Below are 21,883 nucleotides of genomic sequence, written 5' to 3'. Positions count from 1 at the left end.
TGATACAACGTCTAGGACCACTCGGCCATATGTCACTTTTGGTAACTGTAAACTTTGATACAACATCTAGGACCACTCGGCCATATGTTACCCAATCCTGAACGAAGGCAGTGAAAAGTAACATTCAAAACAGAGAATCAGCAACTATGTCCCAGAGCCTAGCTGGAGTCCGAACACAGTACCCCCATAATAATAATAAAGGGTTGGGTTCGAGACTCCTAACAAACGGTTTCCCAGTTCGATGCAAAATACCTGATGAAGGTCGGAGGGCAAAATGGCCAAAACGGTGTGACTATAACAACCAAGATGAGGAAGTCAGTCCGACAATCTCAATAAATGAAAACACCTCATCTCAAAAATACAGACAATTACGAAATAGTTTCAAGTAAAAGACCTCGTCTTCACTAGAGCATAGTCCCGGGAATTGCCAAGGCAGTTCATGAAAAGAAAATACACTAAGTATAAATTTGTATCCTTTTGAAACTAAAAAATAAATTTTCGATCATAGATATAAATATCATTAATCACAAAAATCAATACACGAATACAATACCTGAATTATGATCTCCACAAGAACTATTAGTCCAGAAATGTCCAAAACAGTTTATGAAAATGAAACCAATTAAAACACAAAAAATGAAAACAATAGATTAACAGAATAGCCATTAGTCCCAGAAAATACAAAATTGCCCCAAAAGATTACAAAAAGCAGAAAAATCTACAATAATAATACATGATTACACCTTAACTATTATAATCAGTTACTCAATCGCAAAAGGAAACAAGTTTATTAACAAACTAAAAATGAAGCAATGTTAAGTAACAAAATAATTTAACTTGTTAATTAACATACACAAATCCAGAAGTAAATAAGCTGTAACAATGGAACACTCTTAAAACTACAAAAAGTAAATGGACTTGTTAATTAATGAAGAAAAAATAATATCACATCACAGATTATAATAATTATACAAGGAAAAACTTCTCCCTTTTCCACCAAGGAAATTTCATGAGATGAAGGTGGAACATCTTACTTCTGGTCCCAACAATTTCCGTGTGTGTTTTTGGCATGAGACCAAAAATATTTATTTTAAAATAAGAAATAAAGTATTCAAATAGGTTGATGCAAAAATATTGTCGTTTTTGATATGAAGCTGACCATCAAAAAACGACATTATTTTTGCATCAATCATATTTTTACACAAACAATGTCTCAATGCTAGGTGAAAACCATAAGACCTTTCAGTAGATATGTGTGTGTGTAAAAATAATTGAATACTTTCAATTATTACAAATAAAATATATAAGCTGGCAATATTTATAAGGTAACATATGTGTCCTATTGGTAATAGTCTCGTTTGTGGCTCAGTGGAAGACCATATGACTCGGTTACTGGGGTCCTGGTATCAAATCTCACTGATTAGTTATAAAGATAACAGAACACTTGTCTGTGGATGACTAAATATATAATATAAAGTTTCTTGTTTAAATTTCTTGTTTTTTTCATAATTTATTTTAGCTTGCAAGAATCTTGTATTACTCATTGTTATTTTGTTTTATTTATCATTTGTTATACCCTCGTGTTATGAAGTATTGCTTTCCTTCCAGCTATGACTGGTTACCCTTGTTTCCATCAAAATTACATAAGGTCTGATTGAATTTCAGCTTTCTTCCCAACCTTCTAAATAAAGGAAGCTTCCACTAATCACAGATATTGAAAAATATTTTGGCAAGGTGAGATATTGTGATAGAAAATTGTTTTTCCAAATTATATGAAGTAACAAGACTGTTGACCAGTACCTTTTTCACTCTCTCTTTGTATGTATGCTTGTGCATATGGTAGCAGCAGCTGTACAGCAGCTAATATATGCAAATTATCAAGTTGTGGGAGATGACATTGCAGCAAGAAAGAAAGTAAAATATTCTTAAAAAACATATCATGAGATGGATAGAAATAGATGTGTTACACACATGGCCTGAGAGCGATGGGTAAAGATGTGTCCTAAACATGGATGGACAAAGACAGAGTACCATGTTTTCGATAGGCAGGGTCTTTTTAAGCACTTAGAGTACAAGGAAAATTTGAACAAGAGACATGGTGTTAATCTGGAAGTACATGTAAATAAATGGCTGTTTCAACTGGAAAAGTGTAAGACAAATTCTTCCCTTGTCTTTGTTTCCTTGTGATTGTTTGCATACAATGTTTGGGTCCCGAGTGGTGACATGTAATGACTATATTACATTACTTCTAACTGCAATCATCTTTTACCTTTACTGTTGTCATTCTCCATCTTTTAAACAGGTGTGTCTCCTTGTATTAAAATTATGAAGACTTCATGCATCTTAGAGCTCTTGCAAAAGTCTACCAGAATAAGTAGGTGCTTTGAATAAGGGAGGGAAATGCAAGTATTGATCATCATAAAACAAACTTTAGTGTTTGTAGATAAACAAAATATTATATTCACAAAGTAGACTGTCGCAGAGGTACAGTATATGGCACACAGTTTGCTTCTGAAAATGACTATAAAACTTTCTAGGACTATAATAAGTAACTATTCCATACTGAGAATGAAGTACTTGGAAGGAAAAGGAGCCTTGTATCTATCTTTGAGGTCACTAGCCATATGTCCTTAATTAAGTTTGGATACTTTTCAAATGTTACCTATGACTATGAGAGGATGGAAATTCCAGATACTTTTAAGTAAAAAGCTTTTTTCAACCTTTATCCCTATATTGGAATTGCATATCGACTATGTGGGGCTCATAAATGGATCATGTTACTTGGCCATAGTAGTTTTGCAAAGTGTCCAGAAATTGTTAAGTGCAGGCATCCAACTGCAACAAATATGATAAATGCAGAATAAAATTTTTATTCATTTTGGACTCCACAAGACTCTAGTTAGCAAGAATGGAATCCAGTTCACAGAAAATATTTTAAGGAATACTGCAAGTCATTGTCAACTGAGCATATGACAACGCCTGTTTATTATCCAAGATATAACAGAATGGCATAAAAATTAGTAGACACATTCAAATGAACTCTGAAGAAGCATCAAGGCATGTACATAAATACAAGAAATATTCAGAAATTTTCAGAAGTTTACAGAATCATGCCAAACCCAAATACGACATCATGGTTATTGCTAGAAGAGTTAATGTTTGCAAAGAAAATACACTGTATTCCGTCAAGGACAGCTCCAAAGAAAAGCAGATGACTAAAGTTTATAGACTAGGGGGCAATTTATTTTTAAACTTTAGGTCTGAAGAATGTTTTGGGAAGAAGGTATAGTGAACAAAACAATTGGACAGGTGATATATAATATGAAAGGAAACAAATTTCCATGCAAAAGGCATTGGAATCAGTTGAGACCCAGGCACACTAAAGAGATCATGGAAATTACTGAAGTGATACCAATAGAAATCCAATATTAGTTTGAAATTCATGTTCTGATAAATTAAAATTCCCCAATGGATGTATCCCCTAATTCAAGGCTAGAAATACCAGTGGATCTAAGATCACTACATCAGGCTTAAGTAAGAAAAGACCCAGAAAAATTCAAATAGATCCTAATAGGAGAAGATATTAAGTTAAATTTCACCGGAGGAAGTAATGTAATAAATATAACTATATCCAGGTTTTTACTCCTACAATATTGTGATTGGCTGGTTGAGCCATAAATGCCACCTGGTGGAGACATTTGAGACAGACATCAAAGAAAACACCAGCTTCATGCTACAAACTCTGCAACTACTATTTTTTCCTGGTTTATTGCCATACTGTATCACCCCAGTGTAATCTATAAAGTTAATAACTTCAGCATTAATCATAGTTAGAAAAAAAAATAGGTTGTATTAGCAGGCAATCAAAATAGACTAAATTCAAAATGGAATAACTAGGGAGACCGATTCCTAAGCAAGAATTGACGAACATTATAAGAAACATGGAACAAGAATGCAAAGAGCACTACTTCAAGTAGGCGGTCATATGAGAATAAAACCTATCATTAGAAGCAATGAAAGATTGAAAAAATTCGGATAACCTATTTTACTAGGAAAGATTAAATGGGGATTTATTTACAACTTGATCATGAACAATTATGGCAGGTAATATGATGTAGTAGAAAGTGGAGTTGAAATCGTGAAAAGACTCTTACAACATCCAAAATATCTTTTGATATATTCAAATATTGATACATTAACTATATGTTTTTTCTATCTGGTTTGAATATCTGATCTCTCGCCCTGTTTTGTTTTCATTCCTTCTTCACTCTTTCTTGACCTTTTTCAGAATTATTGATTTTTGGGCTATTGGCTTAGTTTTTTCTATAAGGGCTAAGTCTTGGGTCGGTTTTTCTCCCTACTGGATCTGCTTCTCGATCTCTTATTGGTTTTCTAATGTTCTATTGCTTTTACTGCAAAAAATCACTCATGTTATTCTTTCTATATTGAGGTAGATGATTGGGACTGTAAGATGTAACCTCCTTCAATAACTAGAGCTAACGATGCAATTTCCCTACTTGGAGTGATTGGTTAATGCCATTACTAATTTCTTGCCTTTGCCCTAAGTCCCAGCTTCAATTCCTACATGTGTTTATGATGTCACGGTCATCATAGATCAAGCCAATGTGAATGACATGTTGTCAACAATATAATTTTCCATACACAATCACCATTTCACCTGATCTGGTGCTTAACTGAAAACAAAACATATATTTCTTATATATATATATTTTATTATATATAGATATACATGGGAATCCGATCAACCGATCATTATTTAATCTATTATTTTTTAGCATGGAAAAAAATTAAAGCCTGCTGATTTAATGCATGGCTGAATGGTGTTTGTTCTGCCATGTTACACTTGGTTGACTATGTCACAATTGCATAAAAGTCTAATCATATTTTGAATTTCAGCAAGATTTAACATAAGGAATTTACCACATGAAATGTATTTATTTGATTATTTTATATTTGCAGAATTTGCAGCAAGGAAAAGGAATCTATTATTTGATTTGAATGGATCTTCAACTTATTAGTAACTTAAGAACGTCTTAAAATACTAGGAAAATTATCTATTTAAATTTCCTGTGCTCAAGAATATTGATAGAAAAGACATCATAGTCTTCTGAAGTATGCGACTTTTTTGTCAAATGAAATTTGAGAAAAAATTCTGTAACATTAGTTTGTGCTATGTACACGTTTTTCCAAATCATTTCTTAGTATAATATTATATGTTATATAAAAATACATGGGAACTTTAATAAGTGCAAAAATCTTATATCTAAAATGTTTATGAAAAAAAAACCCTATTCAATATTTAAGAGGAACTAAAATAAAAAGTATCCTGCTAACGGGCAAAACTAAAATCAGTCAAATTAGCACTGATAAAATGGAAATATATTTTACTAACAAACATTAAAAAATATGACTGTTTAATAATTTGTTTTTATCTGGTCGCGTGGTTCTTATACAATTGCATTTTAGCAAACATGTGAGAGACATATTATATTTTTCTGAAGTGTTTGCGTTTTCTTATAGATATTAATCTAATTTGTTATAGCATATACAAATATGGAAGACAAACTTTATTCTTGTAAAATGTGTGATTTTTCTTTTATATATAATTCAGATTTGTTGCATCATATGCAAACTCATTTGGGTGACAAACCACATTCTTGTGACCTATGTGGTTCTTCTTTTAAACAGAAGTCAACTTTGTTAAATCATAAGCTAACACACACAGGAGACAAGCCACATTTTTGTGAAGTATGTGGTTCTTCATTTGCACAAAAGTCAACTTTATTGCGACACATACGAACCCATACTGGAGACAAACCACATTCTTGTAAAGTATGTGCTGCTTCTTTCACACAGAAGTCACATTTGTTGAATCATATGCGAACACATACAGGAGACAAGCCACATTCTTGTGAAATATGTTGTTCTTCATTCACACAGAAGTCAAGTTTGTTGAGCCATATGCTAATACATACAGGAGATAAACCACATTCTTGTGAAATATGTTATTCTTCTTTTACACAGAAGTCTACTTTAGTGAATCATATGCGAACTCATATGGGGGAGAAACCACATTCTTGTGAAGTGTGTGGTTCTGAATTTACACAGAAGTCAGATTTATTGCGTCATATGCGTACACATACTGGAGACAAACCATATACTTGTGAAGTATGTGGTTCTTGTTTTACACAAAAGTCACATTTGTTGAATCATATGCTAACACATACAGGTGACAAACCACATTCTTGTGAAGTATGCGGTTCTTCTTTTACACTGAAGTCAACTGTGCATCGTCATATGCGAACACATACAGGAGAAAAACCACATTCTTGTGAAGTATGTGGTTCTTCTTTTACACTGAAATCAACTTTATTGCGCCATATGCGAACACATACAGGAGACAAACCACATTCTTGTGAAATATGTGGTTCTAAATTTGCACGGAAGTCAAATTTGTTGCGCCATATGCAAACACATACTGGAGACAAACCACATTCTTGTGAACTATGTGGTTCTGATTTTACACGGAAGTCTAATTTGTTGCAACATATGCAAAGACATACTGGAACATCATCTGTAACCTCAATGTAAAATATGTGTGCAAACTAAGGAAGGGCTGAAGTATGTAGTAAAGAAACTTGAGGGAAGAATTTGCAAAGAAAATATGAATAGGGCGAAAACCGAAAATAAACTCTTTAAGTGAAATGCACGATTATTCTACCATAATCTTATAATGGACACAATAACGATGAAAATCAGGAGCTGGAGGATTATTGGAGGCCTCTGTTTGAAAACGAGGTTACCAACAATGAAGAGCTTCAATGGATTCAAGATTTTACGAAAAAGAAACAAAAACAAATCTGAAATGCCAATATCAGAGATAACAGCTTGCATAATAAAAAAAGATTACTGAGTTCCAGAACTACAAAAAGCCTGCTATAGACGACCTACCCAATTTCTGAATTAAACGACTAACCACTTCATGGTCATTATAGCAGTTGCTTCAACAAACTAGTAAGGAATTAAAAGGCCAGACAGCATGGTTTTAAAGGGTGATAGAACCCTTATACTAAAAACGAGTGAAATACAACGCCCTAGTAAGTACAGACCCATCTGCTGTCTCACTACTGCCTACAAGCTCTTCATCAGCTTGGTTGCACACAATATTTATCAATACATCTTCTATGGAGAATGTTTGAAAACAGAAGAAGCAGAGTGCAGGAGGAAGTGTGTAAGCACCAACTACAGTTATATTAGTCATTAAGTCTATCCTTGAGGAGCAAGAAGACAAAGAAACCTAAGTATGGCATGGATTGATTACCAAAAGGTACATGATTGTGTGTTCCACACAGGACTACTGCAGTGCCTAAATTTATATAAAATCTATTTAGTAATCAAATAGATCATGACTGTACATATAAAAATGTGTTACAAAGCGGACATTAAGCCATATTAATGGAATTGTAAAAATCTAATCAGAAAGGGAATATCCGTTAAGCATATTACTAAATAAAAACTACAGTCTAAGCAATGACTACTAACAAGATTAGAACAAAAGAGTCAACCAATTGCTCATTATGCACGACCTAAAGCTGTGTGCCAACTCAGATGCTGATTGAAGTTGACACTTGCAGGTTTTACATAACTTTTCCAGAGATATTGGAATGAAGTTTGGTTTAAACAAATGTGTGAAGTGCTCTGTTAGAGCTGGAAAGAAAGTCCAAATGAAAAACAGCTCTTGAAGATACTGAAATCAAGGACCTAGGAGAGAAGGGAAAATATAAATACCTTCACATAGAACAGAACGATTATATTCAGCATACCAAGATGAGAGAAAAAAATTGGCAGTGATATAAACACCATGTTGGGAAAATGTGTAACCCAGAATTACAAAAACAAGATTACTGCCATTAACCAACTAGTCATGTCTGCGATAACATACACTTTTATCATTGTTGACTGATCACAAAGAGATATAAACAAACTAGATACTAAAACGAGGAAAATATTGGCATTGTATAGAATAACATACAGAAAGCAGTGTCTGCCTAGGCTGTATATGCTCAGAGGAGCAGGAGGTAAGAGTTTTTCACAGATTGACCATCACCATTGAGATACTATAATGATTGCTGGGCAATATCTGCTGAACTTTCAAAATCCAAATCTCAAAATCATACATCAACATCACATTACAAGAGCCAGCAAAACAACTGTAATGTTTCTCACTGAGAACGCAAACGCTAGGTTTGTTTGAGATTTTATTCAGCCGAGACTCTGCCGTAAGCATTTATATTCTGTTTTAGCCTGAGCCGGAAGTCCCCAGGGTCTTACCGATGTCTGGCTATTATAGTCCCCCGTGTATATACGTACACCCCCCCCAAAGAAAAGGTCCATCAATCATGGAAAAAGATCAGGGTAGACTGCCCTTGTGACACTTTTGTGGTAGAAAATTATTCTGCCTCAGTATGTGACCATTAAAGTACTTTTTTCTTTTTTTTTTTGAAGGTTAAGAAAAAGTAAAAGGTAATTGTTCAATCTTTAGTCAATCAGGACTAAAACGATTCAGTGGTCTTATTGTACACTCTGATTGTCATGGCTGAGCTGGTGAGGTATGTTCACTCACTTCAATATCTGGCTGCTCATAATCAGGTGAATTCCTATGTGTCAATGGAGTCTGTGGATGTGTGTTATTTTCAGTTGCTGTATCTGTGAAAATGCATTCTGAATTGTTTTCGCTTGGGGATTGAGGTGCTGGCTTGGCAGTGCAATGAGGAGACCTGATGTGATCCTGATGTCGACGAACCAACTGGCCATCCTGCAATCTGATTAGAAAGGATAAAGGAGATACTCTTTTCAGAATGTGACCAGCCAACCACATGGGTCCGGAACCAAAGTTCTGTGCAAACATTGCTTGGTCTTCATCAAATGAACGCATCTGGGTAAATTTGTCATGGTAAAACTTTTGACTTTCTTAGTTGTTACATACAACACTTGAGGTAGCAAGCTTCATGCCATCCAGATTGGTGCGCAATCTTCACCTCATCAACAACTCTGCTGGGGTAGATCCCATTGTTGTTTGAGGCTTTATCCAGTATGTCAGCAAAAAATGGGATATTTTTGTTTCCAGTTCCCCCAACATCTTTTTTATACCGTTTTTAACCAGCCCAACTGAGCGTTCTGCTAGACACTTTGATGCCTGATGATGTGGACTGACAAATTTGTGTCTGATACCATTCCATTTCATGAACTCTGCAAATTCTGAACTGGTGAAGCGTGGGCCATTATCACTGACAATAATGTGTGGAAGACCATGAGTAGCAAAACAGCGCCTCACCCTTTCAATTGTAGTGGCTGAAGTAGCTGCACTTGTGTAGATATCGACCCATTTTGAGTGTGCATATGTAATGACAAGCAGGTAGTGGCCATTGTAATTTGTATAATCAACATGAACCCGTTACCAAGGTACAACTGGCCATTCCCAGAGGTGTAGTGGTGCCTTAGCAGGTAAGCCTCTGGAGCATTCACAAGGGTAACAGTTGTTCACCTTTTCTTTGATGTCAGCATCTATCCCAGGCCACCACACATAGGTCCGGGCGAGGGCCTTCATCTTGACTATGCCAGGATGGCATTGATGAAGCTTGTCCAACACTCTCTGCCTGAGATGGTGGGAAATTACCACTCGTGAATCCCACAGCAGCCACCCCTTTCAACACTTAGTTCATTTTTATAAGCATGAAATGGTAAATATAGAGCACTATATGGGAGATTGCACCCTCCATGTTGTATGGCTTGAACAACTTTAGAGAGGATGGGGTCTTTGCTTGTATGAGCACAAATGTCGGTTGAGTCAATCGTGGAATTGTCCAGATGATCCATGAGATGTATAATACAGCCTGGTGTTGGGACGTCTAATGCTTCTTGTAGGGGAAGATGACTCATTGTGTCAGCAGTGATGATGTGTGAACCAGGCCTATATTCTATCGTGTAGTCATAAGCACTCATCAACAGTGACCAACATATTATTCTTGGTGGCAGGGTATCCAGTGTTGGCTTTGTTGGGCTAAAGAGGCTGATGAAAGACTTATGATTCGTAATGTTATAGAATGCACGTCCAAATAAGTATTGGTGAAACTTTTTAATCCAAAAGACGATACTCAGTCCCTCCTTGTCCAACTGACTATAATTTTTCTCAGTTGGTGACATTGTTCTTGAAGCAAAAGCAACAGGTTTCTCTGAACCGTCGGCAAAGAGGTGTGACAAAACAGCCCCAACACCATATTGACTGGTGTTACAGGTCAGTACCAGTTCCTTCTCTGGGTCATAGTGAACCAGGACATTTGTGGTCTGCAATGCATCTTTGGCTCGCTGAAAGGCTGTTGATTGGGTAGTGCCCTACGTCCAAGAGACACCTTTCCTCAGTAGATAATAGAGGGTGCCCAACTTATCTGCATTGGGGACGTACCTAGCGTAGAACTGGAATAAGCCTTAAGTTTGGTCTCATTGCGAGGGGCTGGTGCATCCCAGACGGCACGGATCTTTTCTACTGTAGGGTGAAGGCTTTCAGAGTCAATCCAATGATCTAAGTAGGTTATGAAGGGTGCCATGGAACTGCACTTGTCCAGATGAATGCGGAGACCAGATTCTGAGAGCTTCCTTAACACTTATTCAAGGGTGATCAAGTGTTCTGCGTCTGATAAGCCTGTAATTAGTATGTTGTCCTGATAGCATACCACATGTGGTTCATTTGCCAACAGATTGTCCATGCAGCGTTGATAGATACCAGGAGCTGACTTTACCCCAAAACTGAGACAATTGAACCTGTAGAGATCCTCTGGTGTATTGATTGTAAGGTATTGCTTTGAGTTTTCTTCTAACGGAACCCGTAGGAATGCTGATCTCAAGTCAAGCTTGGTGAATTTCTTTCCCTGTGCCAATTTTGCATACAAATCATTAATTCTGGGGATGGGGTACTGGTCGAGATTTGAACATTCGTTCATTGTAGTTTTATAATTTCCTCCCAACTGTATTGTTTGGTCAGTTTTGACAACTGCTACTATAGGGGCAGCCCATTCTAAGTATTGTACTGTTTCGATAATGCCCAGAGACCACAGTCGATCCAGCTCCTTGTCAACTTTTTCATGCAATGCAAAGAGCACATGTCAAAACTTGCAGAATATGGGCTTTGTTTTTTGGTCAACACTAAGTTTTGCCATAAAACCCTTCACTGTGCCCAACTCATCCTTGAAAACATTGGGGTATTTTGCAATAATGTCTTCAATTGCAGATGTAGCGTTTACTGTTTTCAGCTGATGGATGCGTTTCCAGCTGAGTTGCACTACTCGTAGCCAGTTTCTACCAAGAAGTGCAGGGCCAGAATTAGGAACAATCACCAATGGCAGACGAAACTGTCGGCCATCATAGTCTACCGACACTTGACACACACCACACAGCGTGATACTTTCTCTCATGTAGGTTGCTAGTTTCTATGACATAGGCTTAAGTACGGGCTTTTCAGATTTACACCATAGGTTTTCAAATGTGTTTTGGCTAATCATTGAAACAGCAGCTCTGGTGTCAATCTCCATCTCGACATTGCAACCATTTATGCCCATGAGCACCATCAGGGGCTCGGTTTTGCTATTTTCTGCCAGGTTAAACAGCCCATGCGCCGAGGAACAGCCGCTGCCGGTATCTTTGTCTACATGTTCTTCACTGGTGACCTTGTGGGTGTTCCGATTTCCAGCTCTGTCATTATACTTCTGGGTCAAACAGGCTGGCGAAATGTGACCGATTTTGTGACAAAAACTACATGTTGCATCTTTGAAACGACAGGAGTTGGGGTAATGTTTTCCATTACATCGGAAACATGGTCTTTGTTTTTGTCTCCATAGTGGAGTAGGCTGTTCAACCTGGTTGTCTTTCGTCTGTGGTGTAAACTGGGCGTGGAACAGGCTGCCATTTCACTAACATTCCTGTCTACACTTTCCATGGCAAGAGCTATCTGTCGGGCGTCAGGACATGTTAGTTTCCTCTCGGAAAGTAGTCGCCGACGAATTCGGTCATCCACTAATCTAACAACAAACAAATCTCTCAACAAAGCTTCTATCATATTTCCAAACTCACAAAACTTGGTAATTTTTTTTTAAATGAGCAATAATCCGAAATGGACTGACCTGGTTGTTGGCGGCACATGTAAAAGTTGAATCGCTCAACAATTACGGATGGTGCTGGGTTGCAGTGCTCTTTTAATGAGAGTGAGAGTTCCTCATAGCTTTTGTCTCTTAAGCTATGCGGCATGACAAGATTTTTCAGCAGAGAAAATGTTTCCCCACCACAAACAGAAAGAAAGACTTTTTCTTTTCTGGAACTTGTATTCCGTTCGCCTTGAAATAATAATCCAATCTTTCTGAATGTGTCCCAATAACCTCCACTTGGTGAGAATTTATCGATCCTTACATAAAATGTCATATTTTGGAATGCATGTGTGCAGGTAAAAAGGTTGCAGTTTAATTTCTATTAAACACAATGTTTTCGGAGAAAAAAGTTTAAATAATGTTCCCCTATATGAAAAGTGATCTCATCCTCGTCGCCATGTAGTGTTTCTCACCGAGAATGCAAACGCTGGGTTTGTTTGAGATTTTATTCAGTCGAGACTCTGCCATAAGCATTTACATTCTGTTTTAGCTCAAGCCGGAAGTACCCGGGGTCTCGCCGGTATCTGGCTATTATAGTCCGTCGTGTACATCACAACAACCTCCATCTCCAAACTAACCAAACATTTGGGACAGAACTGTCTTACAAATAAGGCAAAAATCAGAAAAAATGCTAATATGAAAATAGTCCAAAAGAATCGCCAAAAATGTATCAAGAACTTCCATTGCAAAAAACTGGAAGAATGGGCCAACAAACAGCATGTCAAGTATTTTCTGGCTGAATTTATCCAGGACTATATGGAAAAGTAAGTCTCTATAGACTGACTAAAGATAGAATCCTTCCACTTTGGTCAGATAAAGATGATAATGACAACCCAAGATCAAGGCTTAATGACCAATGCTTTTAAGAAAATGAGTGGCCTTAGCCATGACAGTAAATGTAGGTTCTGCCACAGAGAATTAGAGAGTGTGAGCCATCTGACATTCAACTGTAAAGTTCTGCACGGGGACAATTATTATATCATGCAACACAATGGAGTGTGTAAATATCTCTGCTGGACGATCTGTAAAAAGTTGAGTATTGAATGCAGCAGCAAGATAGGGAAACATATACCAGAAATACCAGTTGAAAATAAGTCCAGCACTATCAACTATGACTATGCAATCCCTACATGTACTTCCCTAGAAAACAACTATGAATAAAACAAGGAGAAGAAACAATCTTAATAGAAGTTAGTATCTCCAATGATGCGAGTTAAACAGGGCCGAGAGGGAAAAGATAATAAAATACCAAGATCTTCTCTATGCATGAAAATAAACTGGAATCTTAGGAAGATTTCTATTATTCCAGTAACTGGACTCAGGAAAATGAATTTCAAAAACTATCTTACAAATATACTCGGTGAACCAAGTGCAAAAGAAATTCAAACAATTGCACTTAAAGGGATGGTCAAAATCTTTAAAAGATCTCTCGGTTAGAATATATAAGATAGCAGGTAGGTTTGGCATCAGGTAGGATGTCACACTCCGAGCTTGAACCAACTGACGAGGAAATTGAAAAAGAGACAAACCACATTCTTGAGAAGGTTCTGCTTTCATACATAAGGTATAAGAATATTTTTAAATGATTTTAAAAAAAGACTAAAGTATGTGAAATATGTGAATATTCTTGTGCTCAAAAATCAGGTTCAGTTGAATATATGTGAAAATATATCTCTGAAAGATATTAACATTTTGCCGGTTGTTGTAGAAGCACCTGACCTAATAAAAACTTCTTAAGAAATTCTTAAACACAATCCTATGAAAATCATGCTCTAGCAAAATATCAATAACCACCATACAAGAAACAGTACTTATCCTTAAAAGAACCATCAGATATAAATTCATGTTCTAATGAAACTAAATGTTTGTCCTATAATAGGCCTCTTAATCTCTTCAAACTAAGAAAAGTAAATTAAGAATAAGTGAAAAAACATTTTATGATTTATGTGCCATCTTTGTTTTTATTAAATCATCCTTCGGCAAACATATGCGAGCAATGATTGAATATCTGACAGAATGCTTCATTGCCAAATAGAAAAAAATCATAACATTTTTAAAAAGTGAGAAACCATATTTTCGTGATGTGTGTGGCTATTCCTATGTTAGAAATCTGTGTTAACCTCTCATATGCATGACTGAAAATACATGATTTTTTTACTCTTTTTTAATACAAAGTTTTTATTCTAGTGTAAATCTTTAAAACTCCCCAAAGTACAATACAACCTTTATGCCGATGCCACGCCCTAACAGTTTTTACTTTTATTTCCAAATGTAATACAACTCAATAAAGCATCTATTTTATTTCGAGTAGTCATGTCTTAATTACTACTTAACCTGTGAGCTTTTTACTATTCTTGCTTTCATAAAAATGTTTAATGGTGCAAAATTTTTAAATATAAGGGAAATTAATAAGTAATACTCCTGGCCCACTTCAAGTTCTCTGATCTAGTAGAAATTTGCATGTGCTATGATTTATATCTCTATGGTTTATGTGGCAAATTACAGTTCTGAACTAATTGTGGTATGTCATTCACAGGTTATCGAACTGAGTCAGGTGTGAAATAGAACGTGTTGAGTGTCATGCATTAGTACAGTTTTTCTATTTGAAATGATACGGACCAAAGGAAACCTTTGATGAAAGTTTTAAAAAACTTATGATAATGATGCCACTTTAGCATTGTGAATTCACACATGGCCTAAAATCTGTGGAAATATCTCCCATATCCTGTTGCCCTTTTCTGGCATTGATAGGAAATCAGTCAGTCATTTCAGAAGTTCAACATGTGATTATTCACCAAATAATCCAACAGAGCAAGACTTGTACATGGTTTGCAAAAAATATCATTCATTACCATTTACATATACATAAGTTGTCTACTAGAGAGTTTCCCCAGGTTGCTGACACATGTCCATGCCGAGTTCTCAAATGGGAATTGGGATACGTGCTTGGAAGATGAGTTAAAGTTTTTTTTAAAGACAGATTAAACCAAATGAAATCTGAATATGTCACTATGATCCTGATACCAAGCGTGCGTAAATGCAATGGAAACGCTTGAACTCTCCACTTCCAAAGAACGAAACAGTACAGTCTTCTGTTGAGACCAGGATAGATATTGATGACAGATTTCCAGGCAAAGAGTACCACTATTACAGGAGGTTGTTATGCTACACTTTTGAGGAAATTAAGTGAAGCTATCACAATTAAAACGCAAACAAGATCAGGAAAGGTATCCTTTTTCTGTAAGAAAACACGGATTCCCAATGCACATGTCACCAGAGTAGATACAAAAAGAGTGTTGAACCTTTTTTCCAATGTTTATATACTGTTGCAGCATTAGGATTTAAAGAAAAATCACTTTAAAACACAATTTGTGTCAACTGATTGTTTAATAAGCGTTAACTATTATTCACTTTAAACACACAATTTGTGCCAACTGATCGTTTAACAAGCGTTAACCTTAACTGTGGTTTCCTGCTCCCGACTAACTAAAAACCACACTATGCATCCTTTTATTAGAAGGTAGCAGTGTTGGCTTTGAGAAATCTGGCTTTCTCATCCAGCCAATCCATCTTCATTATGTCATATTCTAAGACGCCCTGATTGGCTAATTCGCCAAATCACTTGTGCATATTAATTAGGTGATTTTTTCCCACAGGAATTAAATTTTCCCTCATAAGTTTCCCACACAGGTAAAAACCACAAAACTTGACCTCATGTCATATCCAAGATAAAATATTACTATTCAACATCATGTAACGGTTCCCGTCACAAAATGATATTATTAATTTTATTATCAGACTACTCATTCTCGAAAGTATTTTTTTCATCTTATATTTTCCAACCAACAATTTGGGCCAACAGGTATTGTGCAAATAATAAAGGCTTTAATTCCACTCTAATTCACTCGTTACTGATATGATTTTCAACCATCACTGGTGGTTGGGTCAAAGGTATATATTAAATCTTTGGACACCATATGCAATTGCAAGAAGTTCCCTTTCTAGCATGCATATCGTTTTTTTTTACTTGTTAGAGATGATGATCCATATACAATGGCTTTTTTGTTATGTATTAATGCAACTCTAAGTCCTTTCAAACTTACGTCGGTTTGTAGTTGGTATTTTTGCCGTGTTAAAGTACAGGGTGTTTCAAAAGTCTTGGGAACATAACGATTTTCAATAACTCAAAAACTATTAGGAGTTGAAAAATAAAATTGGTACCGTTGGAAAGGTTAAAGTTTCAAGTTTTGTGGGGAATCTTCAAAGTTGCTCAATATGAACACCATTCGTCACACGGCAGACATCTAGTCGATAGTCCATTTCCTGCCAAACGCGTTCCAGCATCTTGACGTCAATGGTTCCCACAACTGCCGTTACTCGAGCCTTTAGTTCGTGAATATCTCTTGGAAGGGGCGGCACATAGACTTGCTGCTTGACAAAGCCCCAAAGGAAAAAGTCACACGGGGTAAGATCTGGAGACCTAGGAGGCCAGGGCATGAGAACGTCATCACCTCGCCCAGATCTCCCAATCCATCTACCAGGCAGCCTTGTGTTAAGAAACTGCCTTACTCTAAGACTCCAGTGTGGTGGTGCACCATCTTGTTGAAAAATGAAGTCATCAGATTCTGCTTCTTTCAACTGAGCCATTAACCAGTCTTCCAGCATGTTGAGATAGGCTTCACCAGTGATAGTTGCCTCTTCAAAGAAGAACGGTCCAGAGACACCTTTCTTGGAAATTGCACAAAACACGTTCACTTTTGGTGAATCTCGCTCGTGCTCAAGAAGTTCATGAGGATTCTCAGTACCCCATATGCGAGTGTTATGCTTGTTAACTTTGCCATTCAGATGGAAGGTCGCCTCATCGCTAAAAACAAGCCGGTCATCAAAGCCGTTATCTTCCAACTTCTCTTGCATTGCAATGCAAAAGTCACGGCGAAGTGGCTTATTAGTGTCCTTCAACTTTTGGACCAACTTGAGCTTGTAAGGTACAATTTGCAGTCGTTTCCTTAAGACACGCCAGACAGTTGCTGGAGCAAGCTGAAGTTCCCTGTTGGCTCTTCTCACTGATTTACGTGGGCTCCGCTGAAAGGTTGTCCGAACTTGCTCAACTGCATCTTCTGAAGTTGAAGGGCCACCTGTTCGCTTACTTGGGCACAAACACCCATCTTTCACAAATTTAGCATGCCATCTGACAATGGATTTCCTTTCAGGGGCTTCTTTTTTAAATTTCCTGCGAAATGCACGCTGAACACATGTCCACGATTCAGTTTTTGCAAATTGGAGGACGCAAAATGCCTTGTCTTGTTTAGAGAACGCCATTACTGCACCTGGAAAGATGAGACGAAAATCATTAGTATGACCAAAAACTTGATTAAGCAAGCTTTAAAATGACACTAGTTTCATTTTTCTACCTGGAAGAGTTCATGAGATATACGCATTTGTAATGTTCCCAAGACTTTTGAAACACCCTGTATGTTAATGTATATTCTTAGCTGATAACTGTTTTGAGTTTTTCAAAACATTATTTTGTTGTACCCTTCCCACAAAATAAACGATTAAAATCGTTTAAAAAATAATAGAAATATTATTTTTTATTTTTTTTAAAAAACAGTGTTTACAAAGTGCCTACGTGCGTTCAGGCAGCCATTTTTTTACGGAATGAAATCAATTGAATTTTACGAGTTGAATTTTTTTCAATTTTTTCAATTTAAAAATCTATCAAAATTTTTCTATTGTTTCAATTTTTACGATATTTTCAGGTTCAATGTTAAATTTTATGCTCTTTCCAATAAACCGAATATAATATTCTAGACAAGGTTGTTTTTTTTTAAATTCATCCCCCCCATTTTGAAATGTCTATTAAAATGAAAATAATTCATTTTCTCACCTCAAATTTATATATCACAAATTGAAGAAATTGATCAATAAATAAAATAAGCTAATTCAAAACAAAAAATGAACAGTTATTTGCAAATTTACCTGTAAAATCTAAAGTTTAAAACTTTTTTAGCCACGTTGAACTTCTTTTTTTTGTGTGAAACCTTATAATCTTGTTATATTGCACAGAAAGTTTCATTTAATTACGACAATTATTTCTATTTCATTCAATGTTTTTTTAGATAGTTAAAAAAATTCACTCTATAAAGACGAAATAAAATATATTAAATCAAAAACTCATGTATTTCTTAGAGAAAAGGGAAAAAATCAAAATTTCCTTGACAGTTTTTCGTGTAATCGATGAAAACTGATGACTGAAATGTGAGCCAATTTTAATGTACGGTAACCCATATGGACCAACTGAAGAAATGTCATAATAATTACAAAGGAGAGATAAGTCACATGTTATACAGTAAAGGCAGCTAACCAAAATTAATTCTAATTAATTAATTTAATTTGATTAATTACTTTTTAAATGTATTTGGGCTAACGTGTTGTTTTTATGTTTTGGAAATAATCATGCCCCTTTCAGACATCCGTATTTGATAACATGAAAATCCGAAGCCACACAGCTTTAAGCTAATGGTGAAAACGAGTTGCGAAAATGCGATTTGTAGAGGACTTGGTATAAAAATACCCTAATTCGCCACAAGAAAAAATAATGAAACAAATTGAATGAAGGAAACAAAGAACTCAAATGCTGGAATAAAATATATTTGTTGTTTATTGTGGAGAAATGCGTGACTTACCTGGATAGACCACGTGCGGGTCGGTCACCGAAAATAAATAAAAAGAAAGAAAAGAAACGGTCAAGACTCTTATTTATAGAGTAGTGATCACGTGAGTTAGAAGAATATGCAAATAGAGGTGAACGATTTTGCGATATAAAAAGCCTGTGTTGTTAAGAGGAGGGGCAGACTGTTGGCAGAAGTCAGTGCTGTCAGACGTGCTTTAGAGTTTTGTTATTATATGCTGTGTTCGATTGTTGGGAGAGAGAAAAGAGAAGAGGAGGAACCAAGAAGACATTCTGCAGATACTTGACTTTGTGTTGGTTTTAAGCTATTTCGGCGCTTGGTGTGCGGTTACTAACAATGGACAGATTCGACATTCGCTTAATACCCGAGTTCGACGGATCTACCACTGGACCGGCTGTCGTTGAATGGATTGAAAAGGCAGAGAAAATCTGTAAACTGTGCAAAATTAAAGAACCAGCCACAGTTATCCCTTTGAGGCTAACCGGAGGGGCCTATGCAGTCTACCAACAACTCGGGGATGAACCAGACTGGGATGAAATCAAGCAGAGCCTGTATACAGCGTTTGGTACAGATCCATTTGTTGCGTGGCAACAGTTCACGAGCCGGACACTTCAACCCAAGGAAACAGTCGACGTGTACCTAGCCGACCTGCGAAAATTATCTGTACCGTTTGGTGGGGTCAACGATAAAATATTAAGCTGTGCTTTTTTGGTAGGCCTACCCGAGGAGGTCAGTAAACTGTTGCGGGCATCATCAAGAATCGATGAATTGTCAACTGATGAGTTATTGGCCCGAGCTCGAAACATCTGTAAGGAACAGGAACCAATTGCAGCAGCAGCTCGTTTTCGACATGGAGGCAATGTGGACTCTCTTCCAGATAGTAATAAGCATGCCACCCCAGTGTGCTATAAATGTGGGGAGGCCAATCATTTTGCTAAAGAGTGCCGGAGTGATAGGAGAGGTGTATATCCACAATCAAAGAGACCAGTGCAATGCTATCGCTGCAATAAGTTTGGGCACATATCTCGCAACTGTTCGGGAAACGAAGTTGGGGGCAAGGTACTATCGCTACCCTTGCCCCCTGCCAACCAATAAACACAGGATTGCCTGTCATTAGCGTTAAACTTGATGATGTGCAGTGTTCAGCACTTATAGACACGGGGTGTTCCCGGTCTATAGTTAGTGCCCATTGCTGTCCGGTGTGGCGGAGGAACCCAGTTGGCGTTATGACCATTAATGGCTTATCACGGGTATGTTGTGGTGAAGGGACAGTCACAATCTGCACTGAGAAGGGTGACACAGCTAAAGTTGACGTTCTGGTGATGCAGGAGAAACCCCTTGGCTACGACATGTTGCTTGGAATTGATGCAATACAAGCACTAGGAGGCGTTACAATCACAGCAGCTAGAGGTATCAGGCTTGGAGAAGGGAAAGACGTCTGTGCAGCCATGTCGATTGAAGAAAAGGACTTCTGTGCTACATTTGATGACAACGAAAGGGTGTGGACTGCAAAGTGGAAATGGGCCATGGGCCAGGAACCAGATCGGCTGTGCAACACGATTCCAGAGTATGCAGTTTCTACCAAGAATAGGGCCGCATATGAAGAAGAACTTCAGATGTGGATTGACAACGGTTGGTTAATACCATACCCACAGGAACGTCTGGGACCACCCAAGGGATTAATTCCGCTCATGGCTGTTGAACAACATACCAAAGAAAAAATTCGTCCCGTAATGGATTACCGAGAGTTGAATCGGCATGTTGATGCGTTTACCGGAAACGCAGATGTGTGCGCTGCTAAACTGAGAGAGTGGCGTCAAAAAGGGAGCAATGTAGCACTTCTGGATCTAAAGAGGGCCTACCTGCAGATACGTGTCCATGAGTCATTATGGCCGTTTCAGACAGTACTACTCAAGGGAAAACTATATTGTTTGACACGTTTGGGTTTTGGCCTAAACGTAGCACCCGTGATTATGACAACCATTATTAAAACTGTTTTGATGCAGGATGAGACCACAGCAAAAGCTGCTTCAGCCTACATAGATGACATCTATGTTAATGAGGACATAATGTCTGCGGATGCAGTTCGAATAAAACTGAAAGCGTTTGGGTTAATAAGCAAAGACCCTAAGCGCCTAAAGGATGGAGTGCCCGTGCTAGGCCTCGAGGTCTGGGAGGAGGGCAATACGTTGCGATGGAAACGAGGGAGCCCACTTCCAAAGTTACCCAATGTATTAACAAGACGTACTGTGTTTTCTATCTGTGGTAAATTGGTAGGACATCTACCTGTCTGTGGATGGCTCCGATCGGCAACAGGAGTGGTGAAAAGACGAGTGACTACAGTAACAAAAGGATGGGACGATGTTGCGGATGATGATTCTCTCCAACAAATGATGGCTGAAATGTTGTCCAGAGTGCATAGGAATGACCCTGCCCGGGGTGAGTGGCAAGTGTCTGGAAACGAACTAAATGCATGGGTTGACGCAAGTTCGTTGGCTACAGGTGTCGTGTTGGAGCAACTAGGTGTTGTTGTGGAAGATGCATGCTGGCTTCGTCCGAAAAATGATGCCCAACATATAAATTTGGCAGAACTTGATGCCACGTTAAAAGGTCTTAATCTCGCATTGCAATGGCAGACTAATGTTGTGCATCTCCACACTGACTCATTGTGTGTTTACCATTGGTTAACCGACACCTTGACTGGAAAGGCTCGAGTTAAGACTAGAGCTGCAAGTGAAATGCTAGTACGAAGGAGACTAGCAATAATTAAGCGTCTAGTTGACGAATACAGCTTGCAGGTAGACATTACGTTAGTCTCGTCGATGCAGAATTTGGCTGATAGCTTGACTCGAGTACCAAAGAGGTGGATCGATGCAATGAGGCAGGGATCCGATCTTCAACAACAAACATGCGCGACTGTAACGGATCAATTAACACCTGACCAGATCCATATGATACACCAGCAGATTGGACATC

At 37.5% G+C, this 21,883-nt stretch overlaps 1 long non-coding RNA gene across 1 annotated transcript in view; it reads left to right on the top strand.

The window, feature by feature from the left end:
- The window catches only part of LOC145277464 (uncharacterized), a 114,749-nt gene that overhangs the window by 8,482 nt on the left and 84,384 nt on the right, over positions 1-21,883 (top strand). The gene's annotated exons all lie outside the window — the stretch shown is intronic.

Source organism: Euprymna scolopes, chromosome 6, assembly GCF_053919585.1.
Source record: "Euprymna scolopes isolate OS-2025 chromosome 6, ASM5391958v1, whole genome shotgun sequence".
Classification (NCBI taxonomy): domain Eukaryota; kingdom Metazoa; phylum Mollusca; class Cephalopoda; order Sepiida; family Sepiolidae; genus Euprymna; species Euprymna scolopes.
Note: the sequence above shows the minus strand (reverse complement) of the source record. Positions and strands in the feature narration are given on the sequence as shown.